Here is a 13,432-nt window from a genome sequence, read left to right as displayed (position 1 = left end):
TCCGCAAAGACTTCTAGGACTCTACTTTCAAGCTCAGATGGTGGATATCCGCAATATCGGACCCATTCTCTTATCTGATCTATTGTCTTAGGGAAAACATGCATTATAATACCTTCAGATTTATTATGGGTCTTCGAAGGGCAACCGCCAATGGAACAGGCAGGCATTGTGGAAAGTTCTGAAAAGTAAAGATCAACAATTCTCTATGAATACCAATGTGTTAAAAAATTAAATGACACATAAAAGGTTCAATGCAAGGTTCGTTTTGGTTCTTGGAACTATACACGTTATTCACATGCGGATAAGTATTTGAATAACTTTAAAAAAATAGAAAAATAATTTGACTAAACTCAGAACATGTGACTAGTTACTTGCATGTACTGTCTTGAACGAAAAGAAATTGCACGCAAAATGATTATGGTACATGGCCTTACCTTGACGAACAAACAGTTAGATGCAGGGATCAGAGTAGTTTCTTGTCGTAGAACAGGGAGCAGTTCACAGGTTGCAAACTGACGAGTTTCCTCGAAGTGGTCACGGAAGTTCACAGAGACGAAGAGCAGATAACCAGCACCTTCACGGGTTGACTAGCAAAGCGCAAAGTAGTTCTCATTAGAAATATGAAGTGGGTTATAAAGAATTCAAAACAGGGGTGTGTTTGTGAATGAATGACGTGTATATGTCGTGGCATTATGCGGTTTGCAGGGGGCCGTCCAGCGTGAGGGGGGATGCTTGGCAGGAGACACGGGGTCTGGAGGTAGACATGGGAACAACAACCCATGCTCTATAGACCACTTTGAAGTGCACATGGTGTTTGGCACCTCTTGGCCTTTATCGCTCCCTGACAGCTCCACTTGCCAGCGCAAGTACCCCGGTGCGAACTGCCTTTGATAGGGCGGGGGGGTGGATTGGGGCGGTGGTCGTGCAGACAAGACACAGGAAGACTCGTGAATGGAGACACACTTATGTGGATTGCAGGGGGCCGTCCAGCGTTAGGGGGGATGCTTGGCAGGAGACACGGGGTCTGGAGGTAGACATGGGAACAACAACCCATGCTCTATAGACCACTTTGAAGTGTACATGGTCTTCGGCACCTCTTGGCCTTTATCGCTCCCTGACAGCTCCACTTGCCAGCGCAAGTACCCCGGTGCGAACTGCCTTTGATAGGGCGGGGGGGTGGATTGGGGCGGTGGTCGTGCAGACAAGACTCGTTTGCCGCAGGGCCTCACCAAGGAGAGGCCATCTAACTGCATGTAAGAGGCAGGCTGCAGGATGCTGGCCGGAGACATGTGGTGTGACAAGACAAGGCACAGGAAGACTATTCAATGGAGACACACTAGATTCATTTAAAAAATCCAAACAACCATTGTTAAAATATATGTTGGGTTTTATTTTAGATCTTAATTTCAATTGAATATAAATAATAAACATTACACATTGTAAAGTTCCGGTTGCAGCACATCCAGGGAAAATCCGCGGTATTGTCCACTGTCGCTGGGGAAATGTTGTCTAATGGCAAGTACCGCACAGGCAGGTATTACTCTCCGAACGCGGTATTACTCTCCGAAGCAACGATAGGCCACCAGCCTGTACCACCTGTGAAAATGAAAGATGCAAACTGTATTAAAATGACAAAACTTTCTTATCAATGTCGATTCAGGTAAAAAATGTCATTCTGCTTTGAAAAAAATTCTATCTAGAAAATGCACAATATGGAACCAGTTTACATGCATTCGAATGATATGTAGATGTAATTTTATATGTGGGAGACGACCATGACATAGTAGTGGCATCACTGACATCAAAACCAGAGTATACTTACTCGTTACTCGGATTACGCGGACGAACAGTGCCGCGAAGTTCGTGCATTAGCACCATCATCATCGTCAACACGGTCCGTGAGAGGCAGGCTTCCCTGAACTCTGGCAGCTCGGTGATGAATTGCGGACTTGGCTCGCCTTCCGAAATGTAGGCCAAGCACCCGGAATTTTCATGGCAGCAGCAGTTCTCCTCCTCAGTTGGCATTAGCTCGCACCGATTGCACGTGCACCAGGTGGAGACGCCGTCCATGCGGCATGGTCCAGGCTCTTCATCCGTTGACTGGTCCTCCCAACTGCCGTCCGAATCCCCATCGTTTTCGCGTGCTTGCCTTTCCAGTAGTTCTTCCTCGGTGTACTCGGGCTCGTACATATACGGCATTATTGTAGCCATTGTGTGGTAAAGAAAGTAAAATAATTTACAGAGATGGTACAGGTGTTCACAAGGCCTAGAAGCGGCGAAGGTAGCTGACCAGAGCACAGAAACGAGTCACAGAATACTCAAAGTAACACAGAGAGAGGAATGGAATCGAAAATCTGCTGCTGTGTGTTGTGAAACGGTGTGTTTATACTTATTGAGGAAAGAGGCGTCCTGCCATTTCCATGGCGACACTTCATTAGCTGAGGCGCAGCGATTGTTGACACGAAACGTGCTTTGGCGTTGGGAAATGGGCGGTACGCGTCTGCTGATGTCAGGCTCAGGGGCGGGGGATTTGATTTAGTGCCGCAAAAGCAGGTGAGCCAGGTTGATGGGGGGAAATGATAGGATTATCATAAAATGGCGGCTGATTTCGAGTGCGTTAATGGACCAAAAGTCGGGTAAGGTCCATAGGAAAGTTTTCTACCATCTACCGAGTTATGCTTAAAAACACATGGCCGAACCGTAGGGACAATAAAAAAAAAGTCCCGGAACTCTCCTTTAACATGTTAGGATGTGAATTGATGACAAAATAAAACATGACAATATCTTTTACAGACAAAGGGATTTAGTGTTCCACTCCAGGAATACATCTTCTGAATGTAAGCGATGTTATTATTGACATTTGTAGGCCAGAAGTTATTACGAGGCATTCCTCTAGATCTGGAGGTATTCTTGTATGGAATGACTGTGTTGTTAACATGGTTTACCAGATTAGTAGGTAAAACATTGAGAATATCTGATGAATTTATTTTAGACCAGAAATACCTTTAGATAATTGCCATAGAGTTAGAAGCAGCAGCAGTCAGAGAAGAAAGGGTGGTTGTCCATGGGACAGATGATGAGGAAAGAGGATGGAGAGCAGTGATAGTCTGTGGGGAAGGATACAGACTGACAGATTTTACAGACAAGGTGTTGTCCAGAGATGACTACTCAGATGATGAATTAGTATTCTTTATACGGCTTACTTACTGGATTAAAATAGAGAACAGAGACATACCACAGAGAATGGTATTAGTGAGAAAGAACCATAATTTTTACATAAAGATTTAGCGAAGGTTCCGAGCATCTTGTCGACTTCTGGTCCTTATGATGTAGGTCTACTAAAAGCAGTGAGAGCAGTCAAAATCAAGCTCAAGCTTTGAGCTATCCTGCCATGAGCAAGGTAGTAACTCATGGCCAGAGAAGCAAATGAGGACATATTTAAAACCATTTCCGCTTTAATGCAGCAAGGAAAATTGGTGCCATCAGATTCCCTGTGCAACACGGCTCTGTACCCTGCGAAGAAATGGAAAGGGGGGTCATGGAGATTTATTCAGGATCTCCACCCTCTCAATTCCCCTACATCAAGTCTCACAGGATTTCACCTCATTTTCATATAAAAATATGTGCCTAAAACATGCTTGTTTGCCTGACTGTGAGTCACCCTCTATCTGCAATAGGGTCCTTCAAATGGATATGGGTAATGTACAGCTTGAGAGTGCATTCATTCAGTATGTAGATGAAATATTATTGTGCAGCGAGACAGAAGAAATATGTAGAGAAGACTCAGTTTGACTGATGACCATACTAGCATTGGAAGGATATAAGGTAGGCAAAGAAAAACTACAATATTGTCAGGAAGAGGTCCTGTACATAGGATAGCTGAGAGGTCCTGTACATAGGACAGCTGATCTCTCAAGATGGAAGGAATGTGATGCCTGAGAGAGCAGAGACAATTCAAAATACTCCTAAACCAGAGACACTAAGGGAGATGCAACAATTTTAGGCCAATATCATTATTGTCGGGCCTGGGTTTCTGATTACAGCACATACAATCAATCACTTTTAAAAGGACTCAAGGAATCACAGGTGGGCTAAAATGAAATAACATGCAATTTGCACAGCCACTGTGTTAGGAGTTCTAGATTATGATAAAGAATTGTATTTGTTTTGCACTCAAATGAAGAAGTATTGACAGCAGTTCCCACACAGAAAATAACTTTAGGACATTGACATAAAGCATTAGCTTAATATAGTGGGATTTTAGACCCAATAATAAAAGGACATTATCCTTGTGAACAAGCTTTAGCTGCTGCCGCTTTTGCGATTGAAAAGGCTGCAATTATTACAATGGGGTGCTCAATGATATTATTTGTCTAATACGCCCAATTTACTATTATAGAGAAACCCAGAAGTACATTGACTACACAAAGAGCATCAAGATATGAGGTGATTATTTAGAATCCAGCAATCAAAATTGTTAGATGTAGAACAGTGAATCCAGCAAAATTTCTGACAGAATTAATAGGGAAAGAGGACTATTTGCATTGCTGCACCACGTATACTGAGTTCTATGATGATATTCCCCATGTTAGAGAAAATGCCATCTTGAGGGGAAGTTCTCTTTATTGAAGGGTCTTCAAATAATGATCAAACAACTGGTGAAATGCATACTGGGATGACAGTAGTGAAATTAAAAAGGAATGGTGAATTTGAGGTAGTGACAAGTGCGTGATTGCCTTTGCATTGTTCAGCACAAGCTGCAGAATTAGTGGTGCTTATCACCGTGCTTCAGAGATTTGAAGATGAGGAAGTGACAGTGTACTCTGACTCAGCTTATGTGACATCAACCATACACACAGGATTGTCACGCTGGTAAAGGAGGGGTTTCCTCCCCGCAGACGGCACACCAGTGCAATATGGATAAGCTTATTAAAGTATTGAAGGTTACATTGGCTATCGCAGTCGTGATGTACAAATCCCATACTAAAAGGGTAGATTTGATTTCTCGTGGTAATGAAGCCACAGACATAGAAGCCAAAAGGGAAGTATATTTCCAAAACATTTTTACCTTTGATGTAGAGACTCTTAACAATTGTCAGGACAGTGAATGGTAATGACGGGAGGGTTTAATATGTTATCCATTGTACAGTTAATTGAGTTTCAAGGATGTGCTTCACAGGAAGAACAGGATTTATGGAAGAGGCTGGGGTGTTCTTCATCCCACACTGAGGCTATATGGATAGAGATAGCACTGGAAAGCCAGTCATGCCTCTAAAGGTGCATTAATAAAGGTGGCATTGGAGCAGTTTCAGTACCCCATGCACAAAACAAGAGCGAGTCTTGCTGTAACAATCGCAGAAGACTGGTTCTCACCAAATGTATTGGAACATGTGGCACAGTTTATTGTCAACTGCATTGCATCCCGGAACTTTACAGCATGACACACCTCAAGGACACTGAGAGGAGCAATCATCCCAAGGACTAATGGTCCCTTTCAGCATCTACAGATTATGTGTATTTGTTGCAAGTATGCAACAGATATAGGTACATGTTAGTGGTAGTTTGACGCTTTACCAGATGGATCGAGGCACATCCATGCACACACCCCAATTCTACATGCACTGCCAAGTTTGTCATGCATGACGTGTTCCCTAGATGGGGCGTGTGCGAACTCCTGTGGTCCGACAATGGCCCGCATTTTGTAAATTATTATTTGAACAGATAGTGCTTGATCTGCCTATCACCCACAGGCCAATGGTATCTGTGAGAGATTAAACAGACTTCACAAGGAAAGGATAGTGAAATTGAAGATGGCTCTGAAGAAGGGGTGGCTGCCTTGTCCGCCCCTTGCTATGTTTGCACCGAGAAACCAGCTGGGTTCAGATAACCACCTGACTCCCCATGTGTTGGTGACTAGATGCCACATGAGAATATCCCTTGTTCATCCCACTAGAATAGAAACTGATGCCCACAGTGTAGAGAAGGCTTTAGGTGATGAGATGCATGATTATTTGTCAAATATGACTGCTAGTGTTTCTTTAATTTCACAGCAGATTAAGCAGCTGAGGGAAGGGTCAAATAAGACTGGCGAAGACAGCCTAACTGGTTATCTGAGCAAACTATTAAATCAGCCTAGTTTGTACCCAGGGGACCAGGTTCAAGCGTAATATTTTGTGTGCACTTGGAACAAGCCGCCCCGCTTTGAAGGACCATACCTAGTAGAGGAGGTTACACCCACAGCTGTTAAATTGAAAGGAAGATGTCACGCCTCTCAGAAAGCGCTGGTCTTTGTGGCACCGTTGGATCCGGAGAAGTATGGTGGCCATTTTTACACCAAAGATGGCCGCTGCTACGGTCAGCTGCGGTATAGCAACCTGGTTTCAACATGGCCCATCGGCTCCTCCCTCCCGGCCGGGCACTGTATATCAACATCAGAGCACAACAGACGGATGCGTTGCTACTCCTAGCTACCAACGCTGTTCGGATCTAGGGTTTGTTCTTACCTGTCCTTGTCACATCCTGTACTTCTAACTTACCTTCTGTCTCCTTTACTACCAGCTCCCGCTCGCTCCCAGGAAATACACGGTTTGCAGTACGCTTACCGTTCTGCTCTCACACCCGAGGAAAACAACCGGACCGCCGCGGAAGTTCTTTCACAGTCGTCTTTCAGCCTCAACTGAGGTACCCAGGCCGGACTGACTGTTCCTTAGTCTCATTTCACTTATAGGTCATTCTGACGTTGTATCTCCCTATCTTGCAGACAGTCTTACTCTTCCGTCTATCCACGGAACCTTCGTCTAATCCTCAGTTAAGCGGGCAGACAATTCTTACCTCAGGTACCTCTTGAGCATTTGATCCCGTTCCCATTTCTACTTTTGGATATTAACTAACCCCCTTCTCTCATCTTAGAGCTGTCCTCCGAGGTTCCCGAGACACAGAGACTCCGGCATCTCTTAACTCTATCTCCCAGTTCGCAACAAGGTGCTTACTGATACCTCTTATCTTACTTGTTCTAACACTACCAAACACTATTACTTATTGTGTTCTGTCTATTTCCTTGTAGCCTATGGTACGAGATAACCTTATCTGGAATCTTCTCCCTCCTCAAGAATTCAGAAGCAGACGATCGACTGAAACGCAGGGTTTTCTTCCCCCTGAGGGTTTCCATGGACTCTCTCTCCGTCCCTGGGGCTTGACCCTAGGGAGGAAGGGGGGATCAGTGGAATCTACATCAGCATCGCTACTCCTGATCTCCGGTCTCAAGTGATACTAGCCTTCTTCACTGCTGGTGAGTTTGTCCTGGATTCTCTCCTTGTCATTTCCACTGTTTAAACGTATCAAATGGTAACATACATAACAGAAGAGCCTGGCTGCACCTGAATGACATACAGCTCTACAAAGGACTCCAAAGCAAGAGAAGAAGTTCCACGCAAGCAGACTAGATCAGCCACGAAAGACAAGGACAAAGAATCAATTGAGTAAGAGAAATATTTTGGAACAAATGGGCATTGCATAAAGCTTAGTAGAAAGTGAATGGACTTGCTTCAGTTCTTGAACATCTTTTCAACTGTACTAAAGACAGATAATACATCAAGAATAAGAGACAAAGATTGCAGATCATATTTTACACTGCCTGAAACATTACAGAAATTTCAGAATAATTTTTAATTAAGAAAAAGGAACAATGTGCCAGAAACAAAGCAACAACGTATATGTATATATCACATTATGTTGCCTATAACTGTAACATTGCATACATTTTTGCATGCTCTTTTCACCTACATTCACCAGTCTTACCCAGAAACATGACGTGGATGCAGTTACATTTTTGGGGAATCCTAAAAATGGCCCTATCATTCTCAGAGTTATTAATGCAATTATCTTGCAATATTTGTTGTAAAAAGAGAAGAGCTTGATAAAGGTGACCTAAACACACATTGAAAGGAAAAGAGAATGAGAATGTTTCAGAGTATAGGAGGTAACATGTCAGTGAGAAGAACAATACATTCATGTGGATTGTTGCTATATTGTTATTTTGTATGATGATTTGTCTTTTCTTGCTCTTTATTACAACTTTTCAACAGTTGATTCTTAATAATACAGATGAAATTTTAAGGAATGATGTTTCTATAGTTAATACCTAGTAACGGAGGATAGCACCAGGGTGACGTGCTGGTCTTGGAAGCAAGACCACGCAGAGCAACAGAGGTTTGAATCCTGGATCCGTGCTTAGATACCATGGTAATAAAAAGAAAAAATAAAGTTGTGAACAATGTTTTTGCTAATATTTCTGAACAAATTGTTCGAGCAAAGAGAGATGCTACAGAAGATAATGAGGATATAAACTCCTATCTTGATAATTCTGCCCATTTAAAGAATAACCTGTGGTATCAACAAATGAAGAAGGTTTGAGAGAGAACATCAGATGAAAGCTGCTAAGTGTGTTCTCTCATCCCCTGTGCCATGAACAAAGCCAGAACATTTATTGCAAGAGAAATGCTTGCACATTATGCAAAGTGCCTCAGCCATTTAGCACGTTGCACGACCAGAGGAAAATTCGAAGGAAGATGGGCAACGCTACAATGGTGATCAAGGAGTTCCTTTACATATGAAGATGATTATGTGAAAACATAAAAGATGGAAAAAGGGATAGGCGGGACAAGCAAGATGCTTTTATTTTCATCCCTGACTGGAGAACAGGTAAAGGTTGTTGAGATGAAGAGGCTGGGATGTCCAGACATACTGGAAAAATCAGGAGTAAAAAGATGGTGGAAGAGACCTCAGCTATTGGTATATGGATGAATTGCTCCCAGTACAGGATGGGAAGAAGGAATGTTATCTTGCACTGCACACTTATTGAAGAAGGAACCAGTAAGCATAGTGCAAATAGTAAACAACATATGCTTAAAGTCATGGGTTAAGTATTCGAAGCCACAAACATGGGTTGACAATGAAGCAGTCCATAATACCTATGCAGAATGCAACAACATTCTTCAGGAACAAAGGCCAGGTTCCATTTGGATAAAATAAAGGATGCAAACAGGTACTCGAATTACCAGGAATTAATGGTGGAACTGCTGTAGTAATGGATTGCTATTGAGCCTGTGGATCTAGAGCGTATATGCAGCTTCCTGAAAATTGGGAAAGAATATGCTCTATAGTAATCAGACATGTTTCTGCATTAGTAATTCCCCAAAGTGACCTTCAGATTGAAAGCTTTCTGAAATGGATGCACACCAGAGAAAGAAGAGCTCACTGACCCTCCTTCGACTGAAGACGGCAATGATAATTACATCTATATTTATGCCAGGACTCCAGACTGTAGTGAATACCAAGTGGTTACAAATCACCAGATGGGAGCTGCTACAGACAATCAACACATCTATAAAAGGATTTAATGTGATTCAAGAAGAACTGAGAGCCATTAGGCTTATGATCCTCCAGAACAGGTATGTCCTGGATTTCATTACAGCAATGGAATGTGGCATTTGTGCCAACATTTGGCCTTTTTGCTGTACATTTATACCTGCCAATGATGGAGATAATGGAACCCTGACAGAAGCAATAACCATGCTGACAACCCTGCATATGAAAATGGAGGAAGTAGATGAGACTGAAGAAGATGACTGGTTCTCGTCCCTATTTTCATGCATTCTGACCTGGATGGTGAATGCTTTCAAACTACTTGGAGCAATACTAGTGTTATTATTGCTAGGAGTTTGCATTATGAGAATCATCATTGGACAATGTCAAAAGACATCAATGAAAGCTATTGTGATGGGAGATAATGATCAATATAATTTCTAGAACTGGTGAACACATGCAAAACAAGAGCAGAACCCATGAGAATATAAAAGGAAGTTCCATGGCACCCACAGGAACAAAATTCTATTGCCCTATGGATCACAAGAAATATATAGGATGTTGGGTATTCTGTCCACCAACCGGGGAGTGCTGCTATATGACTTGGAGTGTGGATGAACATATAAAGAATGCATGTCACCCAAGAGGGGTGACGAAGATATGGATACCAAAGAAGCCACACTGTGAAGAGAAGGTGGAGAAGACTGAGGAGGTGGTCAAGGACTCCAAGAGGGGGGGTGTAGTAGAACAGATGATGTCATCTCTAGTGCCCTCCCCATCACCTCCATCATAGTGGAAGCAAAGCAGGAATACTCTCTGTATGGCACAGGTAACAAAGATAAGAGCAATGTTATGTACTCAAACAACTGTATCGAATGTACCCTTGCACTGAAGTGGAGGAAGAATGTCAGCATACACCATCAGACATAGAAGAGCTGGAAGTGCAAACAGATGAGAGTAAAGTGACAATATGAAGAGAAGACATGATTACATACAGAAATGATATAAGAATACTTAAAGTCTGAAGGTGTAATCCCAGTAACAAAGTAATCAAGTATGAAGAGATGAAGAAATCATATATGCTGAAAAGACAAGTGAGATGAAGCTCAATGAAGGTATATATGCAGAAACACAAGGTAGATTAGTTATATAGAAGCTTACTGCATTAGAAACTATAACATGAGTAAAGCGGCCATGATGTAAAGATGGACACTAGATCGTGTCAAAACTAGCTGAGAGACAAACCAGGGCCGCAAATCAGAAATGCTGCAAAAAACAGCTTCCTGCGAGGAACAAAGAAGATCTGCTTTACTATCACTAAGGAGCAAGACATCATTGGAAAGTACAAGGGGAGTTAACCAGGAAACACTATAAATGAAGGGCCAAGTAAAGAGTGCAGAAAGCACAAGTAAGATTGAACAACCAAGTCTCCAGAGACCAAGAGGAGTAATAGCACCCAGCATAGCTAAATTAAATAGCAGTAAATAGGTCAAAATAGACAAAATTGTGGTCTCCTCACATGTGACTCAGAAGTGGAAAACATGGTCTATTCGTTAAGCCTCAGATAAAGATACTGGTGTACCCTGACTCCCTTAAACATCCTAGAGAAGAAAACAAACAGCAAGGTCAACTACAAAGGAGAAGCATTGGCTCATTGTCTGGTTGATGAGAGATGGTAAGCTACTTTACCAATGTGGGCAGTGGTCTGACTTATCTGCACAAGGGTTGCATTCTGTTCATGTGCTGCTAGCAAGCTGAATGTCCAAGGTTGGGAGAGTATGCCAACCAAATATGAGTGGCTATGTAGTGGCATACTATACAATGTTGCAGAAGCTAATCTGCTGTTATTATTTTTATAATCAGTATTATCCATATTTCGTGGAGTGCTTACTATATAAGGGGCAGCCACTCATGGTATTAACACTTATATATACTATATGTATATATGTTCCCCATACCAATCCCTCCCCTGAACAGGTTTTACTGTTTGCCACGTAGGATGACATCATAACTGACGTACTTCGAAGTATAAAGTCTTTGTGTAAGAGAAAATTAACTATGTGTGAGCTGGGTTTTGTATGGCCACCAGATTTTCCTACTTTATTTGATAATTACTATGGCAATTCCAATCAGCGCATGAGATATGCTACAAGGCACAGAAGTGTTTTAGGTTGAACCAGTTCATAGTCAGGGTTTGCCACTCTGAAAGTATTATCCACACATTAACTATGTGTGAGCTGCATTTTGTATGGTCACCAGATTTCCCTAGTTTATTTCAGCTGACAATAAAGTAGTACCATATTCTTTGAGTCTGTTCGGTTATTTGTGTCTGAGGTAATTTACTATGGTAATTCCATTCTGCGCATGAGATATGCTACAAGGCACATAAGTGTTTTAGGTTGAAACCGTTCATAGTCAAGGTTTGCCACCCTGAAATATTATCCACACACTCACAGTTCTCATCAGTTCTTCCATATCTTCAGACCTTCCATATAGATTGCTTGCCGGTGTTGGTCATCCTAGGCTTGGGTCACCATGCATTGAAATGACAACCAGTTTCTTCCCCCTTGTCCCATTTGGATTTTCAGGCAGTAGTAACTGCTTTTCTTACCCTCAGTCAAGGGGCAGGGGATTTGCAGGTTTCAGAGTTTAGTCAACTCCTCCGGTCTGACTCCTCCTAAACCAGGTTCTTAGGGGCAAGGCTGAAGATTGCAGGCATTATATTTCCCTGCCCAGCCACTCACCGAGTGCCTGGTGAACTCAACCTTTTCTCTACTTTCCACCATGCCTCATTGTTTGTTTGGCCTTTCTAAGATGGCCGCACTCCTTTTTGCTGAAGTAAGCAGCCCTGCCTGGCCTCACTCCCCCTCCCATTGGTTACCTGACCTTTGATAGGCCAATCACTGCAACCGGGATGTGGGAGCCAGTGGTGGCCTACTAAGTCCCACAACGAAGGCCCTGTCTACCCATGTCCACCATGGTACACTGCAACGCTGTCCCTGTGATATACACGTGTGCCCGCTTCACCCCCTGTTGCCCCATGATATATATGTGTGCCACCTCACCCCTGTTGCGCCCTTGATGTATATGTGTGCCCCCCTCACCCGCATTGCCCCTGTGATGTATGAGTGTGCCCCACTCACCCCTATTGTCCTGTGATTTATGTGTGTGCCCCTCACCCCCTGTTGCATATGTGTGCCACCCTCACCGCCCCCCATCGTCCCTGTGCTGTATATGTGTGCTCCCCTCACCCCTGTTGCACCCTTGATGTTTGAGTGTTCCCCCCTCACCCCCATTGCACCCTTGATGTATATGTCTGCCCCCCCTAGATAGCTGCACCTTTGAGATGGATGGGGGTATAGGTATGTTACTCCAACACCAATCAATAATGATAACTTAATGGTTTGGCAAAGGGGAGCCCGTTTCATGACAAGTACAAAAAACAGGGAAACATGGAAATCAACAGTGATGCGATAGCCCGTCTCGCTTCAACTCCCAACAACTTCATGTAAACAGTGACAGTTATACCCAAAATTCGTCATCATTGACATGTAACACCCAAAAGTTTATCATGCAGTTCTATTGGTTGGAAAAGGTAACTTAAATATAGGTGCTATATCTGTATATGGTAACGGAGTGTGAGGATTGGATAAATGTTATCAGGTGGGCGTCTAAGCCCTTCATTCAAAAATTACTACGGTGGTTCTACTACCCGTAGGACCCTAGATTACATGGTCCGTTGTGATTGGGTTGGCTTCAATCCCATGCATAAATCTCCACTTTAATTAGTAGCACGCAGAATGGTCAACCAGGTGTAGGATGCCCCAAGATTCACCCTGCCTCCCTTCCATCAATCAGTACTTTAGTGCTATGTGTCAATTAATTGGCTGTGGTTGGCCTCGAAACTGTAGCTTCTTGTCAGGAAAAGTTATTTATTTTTATTTTATTTATTTTTTACATTATATAGCACACAGACAGCCCAAGGGCATTGTGGCACTGTTACTTGCAGTAGACTTAATTACATTCAGCATACGTTATGGTATCTTCTGTTTTGGGAGACAGCCAGGCG

This window comes from Ambystoma mexicanum, chromosome 7q (genome assembly GCF_040938575.1).
Source record: "Ambystoma mexicanum isolate Mex_15411 chromosome 7q, UKY_AmexF1_1, whole genome shotgun sequence".
NCBI lineage: Eukaryota > Metazoa > Chordata > Amphibia > Caudata > Ambystomatidae > Ambystoma > Ambystoma mexicanum.
The sequence above is the reverse complement of the archived record's forward strand: the minus strand, read 5'-3'. Positions refer to the sequence as shown.